This window comes from Sus scrofa, chromosome 5 (assembly GCF_054392235.1).
Source record: "Sus scrofa isolate SSC_HxYL_T2T_F1_AM1 chromosome 5, Sscrofa_HxYL_maternal_Yorkshire_Landrace_v2.0, whole genome shotgun sequence".
NCBI lineage: Eukaryota > Metazoa > Chordata > Mammalia > Artiodactyla > Suidae > Sus > Sus scrofa.
The window spans coordinates 98,563,436-98,585,761 of NC_139387.1; the positions used below are offsets into that span (position 1 = coordinate 98,563,436).

At 37.8% G+C, this 22,326-nt stretch overlaps 1 long non-coding RNA gene across 6 annotated transcripts in view; it reads right to left on the bottom strand.

Annotated features, from left to right (window-relative positions):
- Positions 1 to 22,326, bottom strand: part of LOC146403579 (uncharacterized) — a 408,191-nt gene that overhangs the window by 285,699 nt on the left and 100,166 nt on the right. The window lies entirely within an intron of this gene.

Consider the following 22,326-nt stretch of genomic DNA (forward strand, 5'->3'; position numbering starts at 1 on the left):
TGTGAATCATGTCACCATTTTCCAGGATCTCCTGGTTCTCATATAGGTTACTGGGAGTGGATATAAATGATTGGTTTAATTAAATAATTTCACAAATGAATTAACTAATTAAATAATGGTGTCCCATGTGGCTATAGCTACCAAAAGGGCTTGATATTTGATACCTAAAATATTCGAGTTTGATAGAACTTTTTCAGTTTTACTGAACCTAGAAGAATTTACTTTCCTGATAAAAAGAGTCATATCTCTGCTGAAGCTCAGAGATGGTGTAAGAACAGACCTGAGACTGTTTAGTGAAAAAAGAATGCAATAAAAATGGTGAGCTAGCTCTGAAAGCTATTTGAGCTGTGCTTTCTGAAGGTATAGTCAGAGGATGAGGGATAGTGGTGAAAGTGGAGGAGGAGAAGGTAGCTGCAGGCCACAGACAAATCTGCTTCAAATTCTGCTACTGTTTCTTGGTGGGTCTGGTACAAGATGCCTCGCATGGTCATTGACTACATCATAATCCTAGATCCCCAGGGACCACTCTGCTGCTACTGGTGTCCACAAGAGAGTATATGGGCATTGCAAAGCCTTTCTATGGAAATGAACTGATGGGCTGCAGTTCCCTGGTAGGGTATTTGGCATTGTCACTTCTGTGGCTCAGATTTGATCCCTGGCCTGGGAATATCCCCATGTCATGTGAGTGGCCAAAAAATATTTCAAATTTTAAAACTTCCCTGAGCATTTTCCCTTATTCTCTCTGCCTTCAAAACCTCTCAAGGTGATGGGTCATAACTTAGAGAAGTTTCATCTCTCCATACTACTTCTCCTAAAGTCTTCAAAGTTAAAGCTGCAGAAAGAGGATAGCCCTGGGGGAGCAGGTCTGTGGTGCTAGGAGCTCCCTGCAGTAAGCTACATCCTTCTTCATCTTTCTAAACTTACTGACACCATCACAGACTAGTCTTTCAGTAGGCTTAGGCCCCCTCCCCAATAGTCAGGATCCAAAAAGGAAAGCTAGGTGTGAAGTCGTAAGACAAGATAAATTGAGTTTGGAGGAATAATATTATTATAAAAGAAGCACAATAGAAAGAAAATTGAACAACATACACTTCTCTACTATCCAAAGTAGAATTAGCATACTTTCTGAAACAGAGCTATTGAAATAGATGGACCAATAACTGAAAATAATTATGACAGATATATTAAAGAATATAAGGGATGATACAAGCAGTATCCAAAAAATTTTAAAAACCATTAAAAAGCAAGTGAAAATGTTAGGTATGGACACTATAGTAGTTGAAATAGAGAAACCAGTAATGAGACTTTAAGAAGACGGTGAACCTAACAGGAGAAGGAAATAGCGAGCTGGAAAACTGGAGGACAGCAGGAACGGAGCACTGACAGCTAAGGCATTTCTTGAAAAGGAACAGCAGTACAAACATTAGAATAGTAGGAATCGAAGGAGAGAAAAATTAAAATGAAGAGAAGGAAATATTTGGAAGTACTGGAGATAAATTCAGAATTAATGGGACAAAAAATGTTAATTGAAAGAGTTTCTGCAGTGCTTAAAAGGACAAAGGACAAAACCTAAATCTAGGAGTTCCTGTCACGGCTCAGTGGTTAACCAATCCGACAGGGAATCATGAAGTTGCAGGTTCGATCCCTGGCCTTGCTCAGTGGGTTAAGGATCTGGAGCTGCCGTGAGCTGTGGTGTAGGTTCCAGACGCGGCTCGGATTCCGTGTTGCTGTGGCTCTGGTAGGCCGGTGGCTACAGCTCCCGTTGGACCCCTAGCCTGGGAACCTCCATATGCCATGGGAGCAGCTCAAGAAAAGGCAAATAGACGAAAAAAAAAAAAAAAAAAAACAAACCCTAAATCTAGATACATGAGAGTAATGTTAGAGAACATCCAAGTCCAAAGAAAATCTATCAGATTTCAGAGAGGAAAAGCAGAATAATTTCTACTTGTGAAAGAATAATAGAGTTGATCTGTTTTGTCCACCACAGCAATGAAACAAGACAATAATAGAACAACAGTTTACATTTTAAAGGAAAAGAAACAAGGAACCAAACTTGTTACCACCAAAAATTTCCTTTCATTCCAAGTGAAGACACAATTAAAATATTCTGAGGTATATCAGACCTCGTAGGCTTTGCCAAAGACCCAAATCAAGGTGCTTTCTAGGAAAATGCTCACTAAGGCAACAGTCCAGGATATATTCTAGAAACTGAGATGTAAAGCTGAGATGGTACATTGTTGATTAAAATTCTAGGTAACAGCAATAAAACAGTAGAGGGGAGACTGAATTTATACTGCAGTATGCTAAAATACATGCCTTGTTAGGGACAAACATAGATATTAGCAGGTTTAAGAAATAAATAGGGTTAAATAATTTTAAGTGTAGATATTAAGAGCAACCATTAAAAAACCAAAAACAGAATATGTCATTTTTAAGCAAACAAAAGGGTGTTCAAACTGGCTAATAAAAAAATAAGAAGTGAGAAAAAAGAAACAAGAAGTACCATGCAAAAATGTAAAACAGAAATAATTTTATATAACAAAAGTGCCATAAATGAATAATTTAAAATACAGAAATAATTTCCTATAGATATAAACATTTTAAAGTTTTCAAATAACTCCTTAATGACAGAGACTATCAGATTGTATCTAAAAACAGCCAGTGGTGTGTATACAAAAAGAGATATACTCAATAAAAAAACACAGAGAGCTTTGTGTATTTGTTTTCTATTGCTTCATGACAAATTACTTAAAACTTAATGGCTTCCAACATTATGCATCTTTCATTTCAGAGTTTCTGTGGGTCAAGAGTCCAGGCACGTTTTAATTGGTTCCTCGTATCAGGGCCCCACAAGCCTGCCTGGATGCTTGACCAAGGAAGATCTACTTCCAAGCTCACTCTGGTTAAAAAGAATTCATTTCCTAGTGGGGGTGTGGCTGAGGGCGCTGGTTTCTTCCTGGCTTCCAGAAGCCTTCTCGAGGGCACTCTGAGGTGCGAGAGGCCACCCGCAGTTCCTTGCCGAGTGGACCTCCCCTGGACAGTTCACACTATGGCTGCTGGCTTATTCTAGGGAGTCAGGGGAATCTCTGTCCAGCCTGAGTTGCACATAACAGAACAATCACGGGAGTGACGTCCCATCACCTTTGCTGTATTCTCCTCAATAGAAGCAAGTCACAGGTTTCTCCTCTACCAAGGGGAGTCACGTGAAGCGGCGGATCATAGGGGGTTACCTAAGATGTCTCTGCCACACTTGGAAATAAAAAAATCATAATCACAAGAAATACATGCAGATAGAGAGAAGCCATACCAAGGGAAATTCATGATTTATCAGAGATCATAGGAATGGAAAAAAAAATCACAGGTTATATACTTGATAAAGATGTGGATTTAGTTCAACCTCTGCACAATACTCAAAGTGATAAGAATTATCCAGACTTGATTTTTTTTTTAAAAAAATGGCAACTACTATAAAAAAAATGACCATTTTAAATCATAAGCTAAGAAGAAAAAATAAAAACAGATACAGAGGAGATTGGAAGCCTCCAAATATAAAAGGAGTAGATTTTAGTAGGGCCAGAAATACAGTTTCTCTTACTTATTTTTATCTCAAGGACAAACTGGAAGTCAAAACCAAAACCAAAAATATGTAATTTTTCTATCAGCTAAATATGCATATTTAAAAGGTTGTTTAGTAAACTACATATAGTCCATATTTCAAAGCGAGGGCCTGTTCGGTTGTTTTCAGTTAATCTTTTTGCTTTTTTATTAATAGTCAAACATGTTCCAGGTGGTGTTAGACAAAAACATAAACTTATACTTGCAGAATAGAGTGTGTATTTTAGAGCAGGTAGATGCTTTTGGGAGCCTGTAGGGGCTCTATTTCTATATCTGTTATCTCCAATGCTTATCCTTTTCTTTCTTTTCTTTTTTTTTTTTTCAATTTATTTTTTTTCCGCTGTACAGCATGGGGACCAAGTCACACTTATATGTATACATTTTTTTCCCCACCCTTTGTTCTGTTGCGATATAAGCATCTAAACATAGTTCTCAATGTTACTCAGCAGGATCTCATTGTAAATCCATTCCAAGTTGCATCCATTAACCCCAAGCTCCTGATCCCTCCCACTCCCTCCCTCTCCCCCTGGGGGCAGCTACAAATCAAGTCCATGATTTTTTTTTTTTTTTTTGTGGAAATGTTCATTTGTGCTGTATATTATATTCCAGTTATAAGTGATAGCATATGGTATTTGTCTTTCTCTTTCTGACTTATTTCACTCATGTTGCTGTAAATGGCATTATGTCATTCTTTTTTACGGCTGAGTAGTATTCCATTGTGTATATATTACTACATCTTCCTAATCCAATCATCTGTCAATGGACATTTGGGTTGTTTCCATGTCTTGGCTATTGTGAATAGTGCTGCAATGAACATGTGGGTGCATGTGTCTTTTTCAAGGAAAGTTTTGTCTGGATATATGCCCAAGAGTGGGATTGCTGGGTCATGTGGTAGTTCTATGCATAGTTTTCTAAAGTACCTCCATGCTGTTCTCCATAGTGGCTGTACCAGTTTACATTCCCACCAGCAGTGTAGGAGGGTTCCCTTTTCTTCACACCCCCTCCAGCATTTGTTATTTGTGGCCTTATTAATGATGGCCATTCTGACTGGTGTGAGGTGGTATCTCATGGTCGTTTTGATTTGCATTTCTCTTATAATCAGAGATGTTGAGCATTTTTTCATGTGCTTGTTGGCCATCTGTACATCTTCCTTGGAGAACAGTCTATTCAGGTCTTTTGCCCATTTTTCCATTGATTGATTGGTTTTTTTGCTATTGAGATGTAGAAGTTGCTTGTATATTCTAGAGATTAAGCCCTTGTCCATTGCATCGTTTGAAACTATGTTCTCCTATTCTGTAAGTTGTCTCTTTGTTTTCTTTTTCGAAACCAAAAAAGAAAACAGAAAGACAATCTTCTTTCTTGAACCCACTTCGGCCAGGACTTTACAAATGCAGGTAAACTGTTCTGTTCAAGATAATAACAACAACCTCTATTTTACTAATTTAATGTCAACCTTCAACTCATCTTACTAGACTCATCAGTAGTATTCAACACCCTTAAATCACCCCTCCTTCTTGAACCACAAGCTTTACTTGGTATCCAGGGCACACACCCTTGTGGGTTTCCGAGCCCCTACCTTACAAGTCACCCCTTCTAAGTCTCCTCCACTGGATCCTCCTCCTTTAAGCACACTCACCCTGTTGATGTGCCACTCGGGGCTTAATCCCTTGACCTTTTCTTTATCTGTTCTCACCACCTCTGTGAACTCACTCATTCTGACCTGCTGGTGACTCCTGAGTTGAGACCTTCACGTCCCAAAGTGGCCTCACTCTCTGACTCACATTTTAAATGACATTGATACTCATCATTTAATCTCTTGCTCCCATATGTGCTTACACTGTCCCCTCTACCTGAGAGGCCCTAGCCGTTTTCCTGATTAACATATAGGACTGCTCCCTGGTTGCTTTTTCCCCACAGTGTCTATCAGTCTCCTTCTGTCTTAGATGCCTTGCTATGAGCTGACTTGTGCCCCCCTAAAAATTCTTTTGTTGAAGCCCTAACTCCCTATGGGACTGTATTTAGAGACTGGGTTTATAAGGAAGTAATAAGGTTAAACAAGGTCATAGTGTTGGGGCTGTAATCCAATAGAAGTGTTTACAAGAAGAGGAAGAAAGGTCAGGGTCTCTCTCTCTTCCATGTGAGGACACAGCGAGAAGGCAGTCATCTGCAAGTCAGGAAGAGAATATGAACCCTGCCACAAACTAGATGTTGGATTTTCCAGCTTCTAGAGCTCTGAGAAAATTAATTTCTGTTGTTTAATCCACCCAGTCTCCAGTATTTTGTTCACAGCAGCCTAGTTGACTAATACATGTCTTTCCAGGGCCTTACAGCTTCCTTTGTTTTACTCCATAATAACCTTTAGTCCACTGTATTATAATTGTTTGTTCTACTTCTCATTCTCCCCCAAATAAACTGTGACATATTTGAGTTCAGCCCATGTTTTATTTGTGTGTGTTTTCTGACAATCAGAGTAACTAATGTACTTTTGCCACTGAGTTAACTTAAATGCTAGACCTGGGAGGGGGGCTGTTTTGTGAAAGCTTACTAGGCAGAAAGTTAATTACATAGAAGTGGACCTTAGCAAAATCAATGAGCAGGACATTTCCCTCTTTTTGTGTGTGTGTGTGTATATTTGCTAATGGCTTTGATGAACATTCAGTCAAGAACCTAGAGTTGTGGCTTAAAAAAATGGAAAGGAAATTTTCTCTGGAAAAAGGTAAAGGACAACTCTTGCCAATTGATTAACTCCTGTGAGAAAGAGGATTCTGAATATGTGCGTATCCTAATAGGCCCATCTAGAAATAGGGGTTTCAAATTCTACTCCCATGGAGAAGAATTTAGGCATTTATTTATTCTGCTGTTCAGTAATTTAATAGATAAGTTCCATGCCCTAGACAATGAGCTAAAATTTGAGAATACTGAACAAAATGGACACAGCATCTAGTCTCCTGGAAGTCACAATATTTGATCTGAATACCTATTTCTCTTTTATTTTGCTCGTGTAAATTTTGGAGAATACTCAGCAAATATGATTTTTATTGTGAGCAGAACTGTTATAAAAATGTCATTCTGACAATGGTTACCAGTAGGTTTAGCTATTTTCTTAAAATGAGTTTAAGATAATAAACCATTACAAGTACGAGGATGAAGACACATTTGCTGCCTTCCTTAGTAGAGACATGTCTTTTGATCTTTGTATTGCTACTGCATATCACAGAGACTGGCATACAGGCAGTGTTGAATATGTGTCTGTTGAAATGAACTGTCATCCTATTTCTTACAGCTAGAGACTACACATTCAATTTATGGCACAGTGATGGCAACTTATTTATACATAAATTAGAAATAACAGATATAACCGTATTTCATATCCAGAAAAAAGTACCAATCAGGAAAACTTATTTTAGATTTAAGTTAAAATATTTTCAAAGAGGTCAGCTACCTAATATGGAGTTAAAGAAAGTTGCCATTGTCTTATTCATGCCTAGCAGTCAATTATTATAATAACTATTTGTGGACTGACTCAGTGATTTTAGATGATTTTTCAGTATCAAGGTTACTTTATAAAAAGCCTTGGACATTCAATAGACTTCATGCTAAGTTCTGACAGTTCAAGACTGTGAGTGACTTGAGTGTTTTTTGAATTCGTTAACTTTGTTCTCAGATCATCTTTCCCTGGCTCTAAGCCACTCTCTCTGCCTTCCTTCTTATCCGTCTATAACAATACAGCAAAAGCGACCTTCCGAATAAGCACGTATGATCTGGATATTCATCTCCCTAAAATCTTCACGGATTTCCAATGCTTGAAAGACAAAACCCCAAATGACTAACACTGTCCAGAAAATACACAGAATTTGTCCTCAGTCTTTACTACAATCAGACCTCAAATTCTCTGCTCCCCACTCATTACACTATATCAAATATTCTTCCTTGCCTTTAAATGTGCAGTTGCTTTCCTTCTTAGAGACTTTGAAAATTTGTTTCCTTTCTGTAGAACACAGTACCTTCCAGTTTCTGTTCAGCTAAGCTGTACTCTGTCTTTAATTCCAGCTCAGATATCATTTCTTCCAGAAAGTCTTCCTTCATCGTGCTCCACCTCCAAAACTAGATCGGGTTTTCTTACCAAACACTTTCATAGCTTCTTTATATTTCCTTCATAGGATTAACCTTAGATTGCAATTATATAATTTCTCAATGTGTTTAATATTTATCTGCCCTTCTGCAGCATGGATCATATTTCTAGTTTCTATCACAATACTGCTCTATAGAAAAATTCATGTATTTGTTATATGAATGGAGCAGCAAGAATCACTGGCATGGAAAATGAAAGTAATATCCAAGGAGTAGATAAGTCCCTCTAGAGTACGACAACTGCAAAGAGAAAAGAGGATGCCAAGTTGTGTTTGCTAATCCTAGAGTAAAGCAAATATGGACTGACAGCAGGAAGAAACATGTTCACTATCCAGGAGAATCGTAATAATTCTATTTAAGATTTGTATGTGATAAAACCTTTAAAACAACAAGACTTTGTGATACAAAAGAAATACATAATCATAGATGATATTTATTGAGATCTTGCTGTAGTGGGTACTTAACATTTACAATAATAGCAGGCAATCCTTTTGATGACCCTGTAAGACAGGTACTGTCTGGCAGATGAATATAATAAAGAGCCTAAGTGAAGAACTGGGGTTTGAAAACCTAGACAGTCTAATTTCCAAAGTAGATGGAACAACTGTGCTATTGTGCTAAGTTGCTCACATAGAAAATCACAATTTAAACCCCCATATTTTATTTTATTTTTTCTTTTTTTAAAGTATAGTTGATTTATAATGCTATGCCAATTTCTGCTGTAAAGCAGTGACCCAGTCATTCATACATATATATATCATATATGCATATACATAGATACATACATATACATATCATATATGCATATACATATATACATATAGATACACACACACACATTCCTTTTCTTATGTTATCTTCCATCATGGTCTCTCCCAACAGACTGAATATAATTCTCTGTGTATATAATTGCTGTCTATCCATTCTAAATGTAATAGTTTGCATCTACTAACCCTGAACTCCCAGTCCATCCCACTCCCTCCTCCTCCCCTTTGGCAACCTCAAGTGTGTTCTCTATGAATGTGAGTCTGTTTCTGTTTTGTAGATAGGTTCATTTGCGCCGTATCTTAGATTCTGCATGTAAGTGATATCACATGGTATTTGTCTTTCTCTTTCTGACTGACTTCACTTAGTATGATTATCTCTAGCTGCACCCCATATTTTATCAATTGCTCAAGTATTCTGAGAATATACTATGAACCAGGTACTCTGTAGGCCCCGAGGACTGAGGCATGATCAAGACCAACACCTTTACTGCTCTCCTGTTGCCTATCTTCTAGCAGGAAAGGCAGATGATAAACTCATAAACAAGTAAAAAAGATAATTTCAGATATCGATCTTTATTAAAAAAATGTAGTAGAGTTTTCCCCAGTGTGTTACTGGAGCAGGTTATTGAGTTGAGATTGGATGATAAAGCTGGGACTCTCTGAGGTGATGGCCTTTGAGCCAAGACTGGAATGACAAGAAGGGTCTTACAAGGAAAGGTATGGGGAGAGGACGGATTTACAGAAGTTTTGCCAAATGAGGAAAGACAAGGATGTTCAGAGTCACAAAGAATGCCCATGTGGCTAGACGAGAGCATACATGCAAGGGAAGGGTCCTAAGATGCTTGGTCTTAGAGCTGGGCAAGGACAAGCCTACAGAGGGTATTTAAGGTTTTGTAAGAGGTGTGGATCATATTCTAAATTTGATGGAAGGTAATCCAGTTTAATGCAGAAAAGTCACAGGGTCTGGTTTTAATTTTGACTTCACTGTTCAGTGACATACTTTCTACTGGTAAAATTGTGTTGTGTTATAACTTTAAAATATTAGATTTATCAATCCTTAACTTGAAGTGATTGAAACTGGCTACGAACTGCTCATTTTTAGGGTTCTTGACCATTTCTGCATGGAAGGACTTGTCCTGGGAGAGCTAAGTCCTTGGAAACCTGAAAAGATCCTGAGGATTGTACCTAAAAATATTAACAATAAACAATGATGAAAACAGTGTGAAAAATAAGTGAGTACTAAAATCTAAGTAAATAATAAGTCCATTCCGAACAAAATTATTTCCTTTTCACTTATACTGATTCTACATTGATAAAAGTCCTGTAACTGTCCCAGGCTCTCAGCTATATACTCTGTTAAATTTTGATCCTAAACTACACTTTCTCTCCAGTCAAAGAAACTGCCACTGTTAGAAACATCTTGATAGACTTGATAATAAAAGATAAATGTTCTACCATAGAAGGAAAAGTACGCTTTAATTTAGAAATAGCAGGAAAAAAAAGTATTCTCTAGATTTCTTATTTTATAGTTTCCTTCAGTTAATGAAAAAAATGACAAATTCCCCATGAAGTTTTGAAACAGCTAAAAGTGGAAAGCAACATTAGCTAATGCAATAAAATACAATACATGATTAATTATTGAGCACACATTCCTGAATTAGACACTACTGGAGGTTAGGGACATGAGCAACTTCACTGAGGGAGAAAATTGAATTTACCAGGCATAAGCTCCCTCCAGTGTCATGACTCAAGCTTGACTATAATAATAATATAATAGCCATCATTTATTAAGTGCATACTATATGTCCACCACTGGGAAGTGATTTACATATATTATCACATTTGTTCTTGGGAAGAACGCTTTGAAAGAAATATTATTACCTTCATTCTGTAGATGAGGACACTGGGGCTCACCCAGGTTAGGTCATTTGCCCACGTCCTCACTCCTGGAGAGCAGCAGAACTGAATTCACACCCAGTCTGTGGAACTTGAAAGCACTGTACCTATACCTTCCTTTCTATGTCTGAATTTCTGCCTACTTCTTTTTTTTTTTTTTTTCTGTTGGGCAGCACCCGTGGCATATGGAAGTTCCCAGGCTAAGGGTCCAATCAGAGCTGTAGCCAACAGCTTACGCCACAGCAATGTGGAATCCAAGTCGCATCTGTGACCTACACCACAGCTCATGGCAATGCCGGATCCTCAACCCACTGAGCAAGGCGAGGGATCGAACTTGCAACTTCATGGTTCCTAGTCAGATTCGTTAACCACTGAGCCACAATGGCAACTCTAATTTCTAATGCACCTTTTCCCACGTCTACAGCTATTACTGTGTCTGCATATTCCTGAATTTTAATATATATATATATATATATCTGTTTTAAGAAGAAATTCAACCAAGCTTGGTACTCTATGGAAAAATTATATAATTGTCTGTATATCATTTATTTCAACACATAACTTCTTGGTCTTCAACACCAGTTTCATTGATCATTTGTTCTATGATCTTGGGAAAATTAATTAACCCTCCCAGGCCTCAGTTTCCTCACCTTCAAAAATGGAGGTAATATAGTATCTATATCATAAGATCATTGTGAAACAAAGTAATATATTTCCTTGATAGCACTAATAATAGTTACTGGCATACCATAAGCATATATAAATGTTAGCAATTTATATAATTTACTGATGTACTTTTATTAACAGGCTGAAATCTAGACACTAATAAAGTATTCCAAATATTTAGTGTGAAAATCCTTAAGCTTCAAGGGATAATTTTATTAACAAAAGCAAATACCTTAATTTATACTAGTGTATATTTTAGCTTTTTCTAATGTTTCCTTTTTCAACTTCTCCCTAGTTTCTCCACTATATTCTCCTGAATGTAGACTCTTTAAAAAAAAAAAGTGACTCTAAAAGAAATTAAATGAAATAGGTATAATATTAAACTCCTGTCCATAAGGCAGAGAATTATTTTCTTCCCCCCCCCTCTCTCCCAGTGATGAGAAATCTATGAGTTGCAAATGTGAAAATAATTAAAGATTGTATATGCTTCTTTCTCAATGCAAGTTAGCAGGCTGATCCTCTTGTCATAAAGATAATCTATTTTCTTCTGTGTTAATAGGATGATATTCAGCAATGGGAAAGGATAATCCCTGTTTACTTTCTGCTATTCAAGCTTCCCTGGTAAAATATTCTATCAAAAAATTTGACACACTGGAGTATCCCTGAGGAGAATTATCTGCTTATGCAGATGAAAAACTTGAGAAAGTGAGAATCTTGGAGAACATAATGTTGAAAGGGAAATACTCTGAATGTTTGAAAAGCTGTCATAAGCAAGAGGGATCAATTAGAACTTTCACGGTGGCTTCACAGGGCAAACCTGGGACAAAGGCATGGAAGGGTATGAGGACAGCATATTTCAGACCAAAGCTAGCACCGAAAATTGCCTTAATACATGGAGTGGACCGCTTTGTGAGAAAATCACTTCACAGAAATGTTCACTGTCACTAAAGTTTTTCGAGGAGAGGCACTGTGTCTCTCTGCGGGAGGTATAAGAGACTTAAGTATCTGGCTACAGACTGCGCTCTGTCAGTATCTCTCTACTTCTAATTTAGGGTTCAAAACAGTGTGTATACAAAATGAAAACTAGGAGGGCAATGCATTTAATTTTATGTAAAGATAAATATTTTACTTAAAAGAATATTCTTTATTCTAATATACTTTTCTTTCTTTTTTAGTTGTATACTGTTATTATTATTTGGAGGTTAAAACTGTGATATAAAATTTATCAGGGATAAACCCTGGCCAAATGTGCTAGCACCTGGGTAGTCTTGGACAATTATACACCATTTGGGCCTCAGTATTCTCAACTGTAAAATGAAGACACTACACTAACCATTTAGGCTGTTCTAAGGATGGAAAGAGATGATGCCCCAAATGTGCTCTGCAGATAGTACATAGTAAGTGCTCCTTAAATGCCTGCCTCTCCAGTGAAAATATTTACCTTTAAGAAATTATACCGTAGTACAAAGAATTTTACACAGAATAAATTTTATTTATATATTTAACTATTAAAGAGATGATACACTCATATGATAAAAGATTCAAAAAGTTCTAAAAGGTCCCATCCTTGACACCAGCTGCCATCAATTTCTTTTCCCTGAAGGCACTCATTGATAGTACATTTTTTTCTCATAGAGTTTCGGAGTTACTTTATGTAAATGCAAACAAATACATAAAGGTTTTGTGCTTTTTTTGCACAGCTGGTTGCATACTATATGCACTGTTCTAGAACTTCTCTTTAAAATAATATATCCTGCTCATTATTTCACAACACTATTGAAAAGGTTCATCATTGATTTTATGTATTCTTTTGTATTCTATGTATTGCATTATATTAATATCAAGTCACATTAATTTATTAACTAGTCTTCTAGGTATTTAGGTTTCTTTCAATATTTTGCTACAAAAATCAATATGCAGCAATCAATCTTGTACATTGGTCATTTTATACTTATGTGATATTTATAGATAAAATTTTTAGAAGCAAAATTTCTGAATAAACAGGTATCATTGTGTGTAATTTTGATAGATTTTGCTATATTACCCCTGTAGTATCATATCAACTGAAACTTTTGGCGCTATATCCAAGTTCTGTTGCTTCTTTTCTTCTTCAGCATGTTCTACTGTTTCATCTTTGTCTATGTAGCAGTGAAAAATGGTATTTCAGTATATGCTTAATTTATATTTCTTTTATGAGTGAAATCAAATCAATTTCTTTTTTCATGTATGTGTGTTAGGTAGAATTGTAAAGACGTCACCTTAAAATTCTCATTCCTGTCATAAAGGTAACCTAATTAAACATTAATTTAGGTACTGTGGTGGAAAGACTTGGTGGATATAATTAAAGTTACTAATCAACTGACTTTTAAAAAGGGAGATTGTCCTAGATTATCTGAGTAGGCCCAATTTAGTCACACAACTCCTTGAAAAAAGAGAGGAAGACACAAGAGTCTGTCAAAGAAATGTAGGCAAAGAGGCAGGACAAATGAGGGAGAAGAGGAGGGCACAGGGAATTGAAGCATAAGAAGGACTCAACCCACCATTGCTGGCTTTGAGAATAGAGGAAGAGGGCATGAACCAAGGAATGTAGAGTCTTGGAAGCTGAGAACAACCCCTAGCTCATAGTCTGCAAGGAAATGGACACACTGGTCCTATAACCTCATGGAGCTAAACTCTTGACAACTACCTGACGCCTCTGGAAGCTTCAGAAGGCTACAATGCACAGAGTGAATTTCCATGTACAGTAAATTTACCTCAGTAAAAACAGAGGAAGGGAAAATAACATCTATGCTTAGGATAAGAAAGTTATAGAATATTTTTTATGACCCTTACGGCAAGAAATATGAAAATCAGATTTTTCTTCAAATGTAAGGCCATCGAAGCCAATCAAATGAAGTTATGAACAAGCTAGAAATCTGGGAGTATCATTCCTAGGAGCTCTTCCTCAGGAATCTACTAGAGAATGAGCTTCTGCCACTATAAAACAACTAGAGATATTCGATCATACGGTCCATGGGAGCGCAAATTGAATATTTAACTGTGGAACCAAGACAAATGGATAAAAATACATTCTGACAAAATAGTATGTAAATGTAACACATTCTAAGAAAGGAGATATTCTATAAACTAACAAAAAATATGAGAAGGGAGGAAATTAATGGAAAGTAGAATTAGGTCCCTGATTCATCATAGCTATTAATAGGGAGTCTAAATAATACATCTTGAAATTCACAAATCAAGCAGAAGTTAAGTACACTTAGGAATGAAAACATCAAGGTTAAAATTATACCAGTGATGTATCACCTCATACTTGTTAGAATGGCCATCATTAGTAAGTCTACAGATAACAAATGCTGGAGGGAGTGTGGAGAAAAGGGAACCCTCCTGCATTGTTGGTGGGAATGTAAATTGGTACAAGCACTATGGAAAACAGTATGGAGGTACCTTAGAAAACTAGATATAGAACTACCACATGACCCAGCAATCCCACTCTTGGGCATATATCCAGACAAAACTTTCCTTGAAAAAGACACATGCACCTGTATATTCACTGAAGCACTAGTCACAATAGCCAAGACATGGAAACAACCTAAATGTCCATTGACAGATGAATGGATTAAGAAAATGTATCCATACACAATGGAATACTATTCAGCCATCAAAAAGACCAAAATAATGCCAATTGCAGCAACATGGATGGAATTCTCATACTAAGTAAGTCAGAAAGAGAAGGACAAATAGCATATGATATCACTTATATCTGAAGTCTAATATATGGCACAAATGAACCTTTCCATAGAAAAGAAACTCATGGATTTGGAGAACAGACTTGTGGTTGCCAAAGGGGAAGGGGAGGGAGTGGGATGGACTGGGAATCTGGGGTTAATGGATGTAAACTATTGCCTCTGGAATGGATAAGCAATGAGATCCTGTTGTATAGCACTGGGAACTGCATCTAGTCACTTATGATGGAGCATGATAATATGAGAAAAAGACTGTGTATATGTATGTGTATGTGTGACTGGGTCCCTTTGCTGTACAGGAGAAAAGTGATAGAACACTATAAACCAGTCATAGTGGAAAAAATAAAAATAATTTAAATGTAAAATAAATAAATAAATAATTATACCAGTGACTAAAAGTGAAGAGAAAGGAAAGAAGAAAGAGAAGTTGAGAAAAAAGCAAATATTGCCTAATTTCAATTTTTCTCATAGTAAAAACTAAGTTTTCAAAGAAATATGTGGCTGAAAGTATTATGTACATTATTAGCATAAAGGTAATTATTAGAGCTAAAATATCTACCAAGTATCAAAAGAAATAAAACCATAGAGAAATTGAACAGTAAAGTAAAAGACAGTAAATAACATGAAACAGTATCGTAGAACTAAGACTAAATCTCTCAGTCACATCAGCAATGCAAGCTCACTGCACACATTACAAGGAATTTTTTTTTAGTTTGGCTAAGAAAGCAAGATCTAACTCAAGATTATGTACAGGGATAGATATAAAGAAATTTAGGTGGTTACAATGAAGAGAAGTGGGAAAGAAATAACAGGTAAACATATAAGTACAAAGAAAATATAAGCCATTATGTTAATAACAGACAACACAGAAATCAAGCCAAAAAAAGAAGCTTTCTTTGGAGCACTATGCCAATTCTATACGTAGAATGAACCTGTCTCTTATTTCAGGTAATTTCGGCTATTTGGGAGGAACTCAAATCTATAGAAAGAAAGCAGAATGCCTAAATGAATTTCCTTGCAACCTTCTCTCAGCTTCAACAATTATCAACATTCTGTCATTTGTATTTTATCTGTCCTTACATCCACTCCCCAACTCTTACTTTATTATTCGTTACTACTGACTGTACTCTCTGAGTTAATACATACATACATACATACATATATATATGCATTTAAATTCACATATCTTGACTATATACTTGTGACAAAGAGGATACACCTCTTTAAGTCACATAACATCAAGATATAAAATATTTCTGTCACTCCAGAAAGTGCCCTTATGACTTTTAAAATCAATACATCCCTCAAGCCCCATAGGCAACCGCTACTTCAATAGTGGTTAGGTTTGCCTATCCTACAACTTCACATACATTAAATAATACAATATATGGTATCATACCTCCAGCTTCTTTCATTCAGCCTAGTATCCATGATACTTCATTTACAATATTGGACACACTAGTAATTTGTTCTTCTGATGGCTTAGTATCATTTCACAGAATGAATATCCTTATATACCCCTTTTTTTGTGAATATATATTTGGATTATTTCCAATTTCTTGTTATTATGAATAAAAGTGGTGTAACTACTCCTCTCCAAAAAAGCATTTTTAATGGGCATTTCTTCTCATTTCTACTGGACAGTATCCAGAAGGAGAATTTCTATGTCTATGGTACACACATGTTTATCTTTGTTGAAAATTATAAAACCTTTTCCCAAAGTAGTTGGATCATTTACATTCACACTAGCAACGTATGAGTTAGGATGTTCCATCCTTTTAGTGTCTGGAGTTGTCCGTCTTAATTTTTGCCACCCTAACGTGTGTGCAGTGGTATCTGATGGAGATTTTATTTTCCTGATAACTAATAATTCTAGGTATTTTTATATGCCAGATAAAGAATTATTTTTACATATTTATTTTGTCTACAGCTAGATTGGGAAGAAAAACAGATCATCCTCACCACTGGAAAAAAATTCTAAATAAAATATGTTTGTGTATATATATATGTGCGTGTGTGCACGCACACACACACAAGTTTCCAGGAGACAAACTACTTCTTTCAACTATAGCATATAATTCAGCCCCCCTCTACTTCTTAAGACAAAAATGAGATCGTGAGAGTTTGTACTGTTGATATGTATAGCTGTTTCTGATTCTACAAACAGGTTATTAGATGTTTACTTTAGAAAATGACTCCAGAAATTTTCTGAAATCCAGAAGTACTCTGAAGTTCTGAAATCTGTAGCTTCTATGTTCTCTGTCATACCCCTGGCTCCATTGCTAATGTTCTTGGAAACACCTCATCTTCTACAAAATTTGGGTTCCGGCTGTCTCCTGGTTTTACTGAAAGCAAATTTTGTACTGCTGTTTTCTGGTATCCTTTCTGCTTTCTGGATGATTTCTAAGTAAAAAAGAGGAAGATGCTAACTTAAGGTGTCATCTTCCATCAGGCAGCAATATTTTTTAAGACTTTTTTTTCACTATGTAAAAATCCTATGTCAGTATCCTTCCTCTTTCTCCCTAGTTATTTTGTTTTCTGAAAAATGTAGTTATATTTTTCAAACGTTGCTGGTTCGTGAAATTCAAAAGTCTGAGAAGCACTGGGTAAGACAATTTATAGAATTCTTTCCAGTTTTAATTTTACTTTTCCAGTGGTGAGGATGATCTGTTTTCCTTCCCACCAGTAGTGGGGAGAAATGAATACAAGCTGCTATTTGTCATAACAAAGATGCTTTCTGGGGGCTGAGCCATGGCTTGGTGAAGAATTCCTTCTGCTTGGCTCCTAAAGGCTCAAAGCCTGGCGGAGTCTATAGGCAAGAGACAGTGTTGCTATTGTTTGTCTGTTATAATCCTTGGCAAGAATTTAGTTGTATTTATTTGAAGTAGCAGAACAAGCTTCTTCACCAGAGGCCACACAAACTGCCTGAGCTTTCAATTCATTCATTAGGCCAATTACATATGGATAGTTTGGGAGTGTGAATGAGTGTGTGTGTGTGTGTGTGTGTGTACATGAGTGTGTGCACACTGGTGATCACTAGTGAGCACTGCTCCCTCTGATATTTGATGTTATTGATTCATATAAAGCATGTTACGTATTTTAGCAAATCCAGTATTTTAAAAATCACTATTTACAAGGATCATTTGACAAAAGGATTTATTTGTAGGTGGCTTCAAATGACAAACTTCCTCAGCACATTCCAAATGTGTTGGTTTATTGCCTGTACCCCTCTGTATTGGATGTGTAGCGTGTGGTACATACATATGTATATTTGGGTACATCTAGTGCTTAGGAGCCGCTAAGTATTCTTACAACTATTTGATAGAAGCTAACTTAACTTCTGACTTGAGCTAAGAAGAACAATCAGAATATACACCAAAGAGCTGCCTTCCTTAGCTTTCAAATGATCTCATCAATGATCCAAATGAATAAATGATCCAGGAGTATGAATGCCTCTTGATACATGAACAATGTCATATTAAAAGATGGTTAAAGAAGGGTACTACCTTGCTGCTTGTTTTATCAGCAATCATGAAAGATGAGGGATGAACATAGTTTTGCTACGCATCTAGAAATTAATTGCTCAGATATTCTGCAAGACTGACCCTAATTAAGCAAATTCTAGAAGGATTTCTCTACACACTTACCCCCAAAATTTGCTAGTATATGAGAGACAATACACCTTTCCAGATACAAAAAGTTACTGTCTGTTCTCCTGGGCCTATCTTTCACAGTATCAGAGAAAAGTCAATGAAAAAAAATTTACTTGCTAAGAATCTGCTCTGTTTCCAGAACTGTTGTACTTGTTATCTCATTAAAAGCGCAGGCATTTAACACAGTGCAGAGAAGAATTCAGGTATTATATATTAAAAGGCCCTTTTTGTCTCTATTCTACTACTGTCTCAAGAGAGGTAGAACAAGTCATTTGAAGTTTCAAGGTCAACATAGAAATACAGAAAAGAGATCCAGATAGTTTTCAGGGATGATACAACCAAGATGTCTACAAAGTCCTCATGGCTGGCTCTGTGTCTTAAGCTGTTGTCAATATAAGCATGATTTAATCAGAAATGTTTAATTTGTTCAATCCCAGATTGACACAAAATCCCTGATACATCCTATGCCTTTCTTTTCTTACTTCTGCCTACACTCAAAGTCTAAGGTTGTTTTCTTTTCCTCATTAAATACTTATCTATGCTTTACCCATTTTCTCCACTCAAGAATGCCTATGGAGTAAGTCAGGATCAAACGAGGATCTCCTGATTCATTTGTGACCTAAACACCAGCATACAAACATTTTAATTTTTACTTTCGGTGGCAAAACAGGGCCAGGGAGGTGACAGTGCCTTTCTAACCGGTTTCACAACCCATCTAGCTCTCTACCACTTTGCTCAGGCTTCCCAGACTTAATAAAAGATTGTTCTGGCCAAATGTGCATATTCTTCTTTGTCTTTTTTTTTTTTTTTTTTTGTCTTTTTCCCATTTCTTGGGCCGCTCCCGTGGCATATGCAGGTTCCCAGGCTAGAGGTCAAATCGGAGCCATAACCGCTGGCCTACGCCACAGCCACAGCAACGTGGGATCCGAGCTGCGTCTACAACCTACACCACAGCTCACGGCAACACCGGTTCCTTAACCCACTAAGTGAGGCCAGGGATCGAACCCGCAACCTCATGGTTCCTAGTCGGATTCGTTAACCACTGCGCCACGATGGGAACGCCTTCCTCTTTTTTTTTTTTTTTTTTTTTTTTAATCAAATCTTCTCCCATGGAAACTAAGCCATTTTGACCCTGTTTACAATTTTTCACCTCTGCAGCCATCCCTGACGCCCCAAGGTAGGTCAAAGGGGACTGCGACTTCCTTCTATAGTTGTAGGGTGAAACAAGTTCTTCTCCCAAGAATTTAGAATCTTGAATGGAAAAGCAACAACTAACCTACCTTAATGCCAACTCTCTAGATGGAAATTTTACAACTTCCATTGCTCAGACCCCTCACACTATGTAAGTTTATACTCTTCCAGGAACTTAGCTCAGTATTTATTTAAATTCCAGGAGCTATCCAAACTTGCTACCAACATACCCTTTTGTGTGTGTGTGTGTGTGTGTGTGTGTGTGTGTGGTTTAAGTCATTGTCTATTTTAATTACTTGCAAACAAATATGTCAACAATAATGGATTCTCTGATTCTTGATATGGTTTCCTGCCTTGCTAGGTGGAACCAAACAGAAAAAGGCAACTTTCTTTCCTTTTTACTGTCCTCCTTTAAAGCCCCAGGTCTACAGTTACTCCTAAACCTCAATTCCATGATACATTTATCCTGACTCCTATTGTGTCTCAAAGACCAAATGACCCTCCCAAGGAGAAAGCTCCACATCTCAAATGGCAGCTTTGATAGCGCTGTTTCTTTAATAATGCCCACAAGTGGAGAGGACCTAGGGCAAGAAGGGGCTTTTATAATCCCTCCCTGCCTCCTGGGAGGTTCAGCTCTCTCAGGTTCTGTTATAGCTTAGACAGGAAGAAAGATGGTAAAACTGTATTATCCCTTCCAAGCTTTTTCATTTCTTTGACAGCCTGCCTGTGGAGTTCCTGCCTGTGAAAGAAGGTTTAGGGATAAAAGGGTAGAGACAATACTATTCAATGATTTCCTAGTCCCTTAAAAAAAAAAATCAGTCACCTCATCATTGTGTTAGACCTTATATGCAATAGCACTAAAACGTTAAGATACATACTGACTCTAGCCCAGTCAATGATACACTTCTAAACTACCTCTCACCATTGGCATTTAAAAGGTTTATCTTGTTCCCATTACATTGGTTTGATAAGCTTCCATTCCAGGTTGTGTCTCCTTCCCTCACTAATCTGTGAGCATCTTGGCTTTCTCCAGTCCTTGGCTGGGCTTTCCTCTACCCTGATGCCATTTTCAATTTCTTTCTTTGTGGAGTTGAAATGGCTTCTAGAAGTTCCAGGTTTATATTTTCAAAGGTGAAGACTCGTGCAAAGAGGTTTTCTCTGATACTAATACTTTGAGCTAAATCTTGGGCTTGAACTTCATTGTTCCAAGTGGAATTCTATGTCCATCTCTGACACAATCACTGTTGCCAATGACAGACTATGCTCTATGTCATATTATCTTCCCAGGAGTTGGCATAGGGTTAGCTCATTTCAAATTACATGAGCAGAGTGGAAGATATGGCTATCAAAAGAGAGGAAATTAGATGCCATATAGGCCAAAAAAAAAAAAAAAAAAAAAAAAGAATCAAGCAAGTAGTGTTTGTGGTAGGGGCAGGTAATTAGAGCAAATTCTTTGTTTTAAGAGAAAAAATGGGGGGTGGAGCAAGATGACGGAGGAGTAAGAGGTCGTGCTCACCTTCTCCAACAAACATAATCAAAAGAACACATCTACATGTAAAACGACTCACAAAGAACATCAACTGAATGCTGGCAGAAGACTTAAACCTCCAAAAAAGGGCAAGAAACTCTTGACATAACTGGGTAGAATAAAAGAAAAAAAGAGAGAGAGAAAAGGAATCAGGATGGGACTAGTGTTCCTGAGAGGGAGCTGCGAAGGAGAAAAGGAACCCACCTTCTGCAAAACCTCCTAACTGATGAAAGATCATCCGAGTTGGCGGGACCTCAAAGTCACCGAGAAAAGTGCAGCAGCTGGACTGAGAGCAGCAAAGCAGAGTGAGAGCTGCACAGATCATCTGAACCACCGGTCCAGACACCACAGCCTGAGATGCTCAGAAGGGGGCTGGGCGCTGAGACTGAGGCTCGAGGTCAGTCCTGGGTAGAGGACTGGGGATGGCATAAGGAGTTAAGGAGCAGTGCACCACGGACTAAGGAGGGGAACCCCATGGCAGAGGGAACCTGGGAGAAGGTCTGGACCCACAGGAAGGGCAAGGTGCCATTGTTGGGGAGGGGAGAGGAGAAGGAGTGGGCCACCATAGGAAACTCTCTGCTCTGGAGTGTGTGCATGCCTGTGGGCTTAGAGGGTGGGGCAGCAGTGTGGAGGCTATGGGCAGAGAGAAGTCTCTTGCTCATTTAGGGTAGACTGGGCACTTCTTGCACAGGTTACCAGTGGCCAGGCACCTCTTGTGTGGGCTAAGGGGATCAGGGGGCTAAGTGTGACGTGGTGCCTCTTGCATGATCTACAGGTGGCAGGGTCAGACCTTGGCAGTCATCTCAGAGGCCAGAGGGAGGCGTGGCTTGCCACCCTTAGGGGCCTGTGGGTGGGCTCCACCTGTGACCCCAATCACCTGAGGGTTTGGCAAAAAAAAAAAAAAAGAGGGCACTGCAACCAAGCACCATATGCTGTTGTTCTCACTCCCCTAGGAACACACCTTCCCTGCCAAACACTCTGGGTGGTGCCCAGACACTTGGTCATTGTCCCTTCCCAAGACCCTACAACTAGGAGCAACTGGTACAGCACCTCCTGCATGGGCTAAGTGGGACAGGGTGCTTCTTGTATGGTCTTCAGGGGACAGGGGCAAACTGCTGCAGCTTTCCCTGATTCCA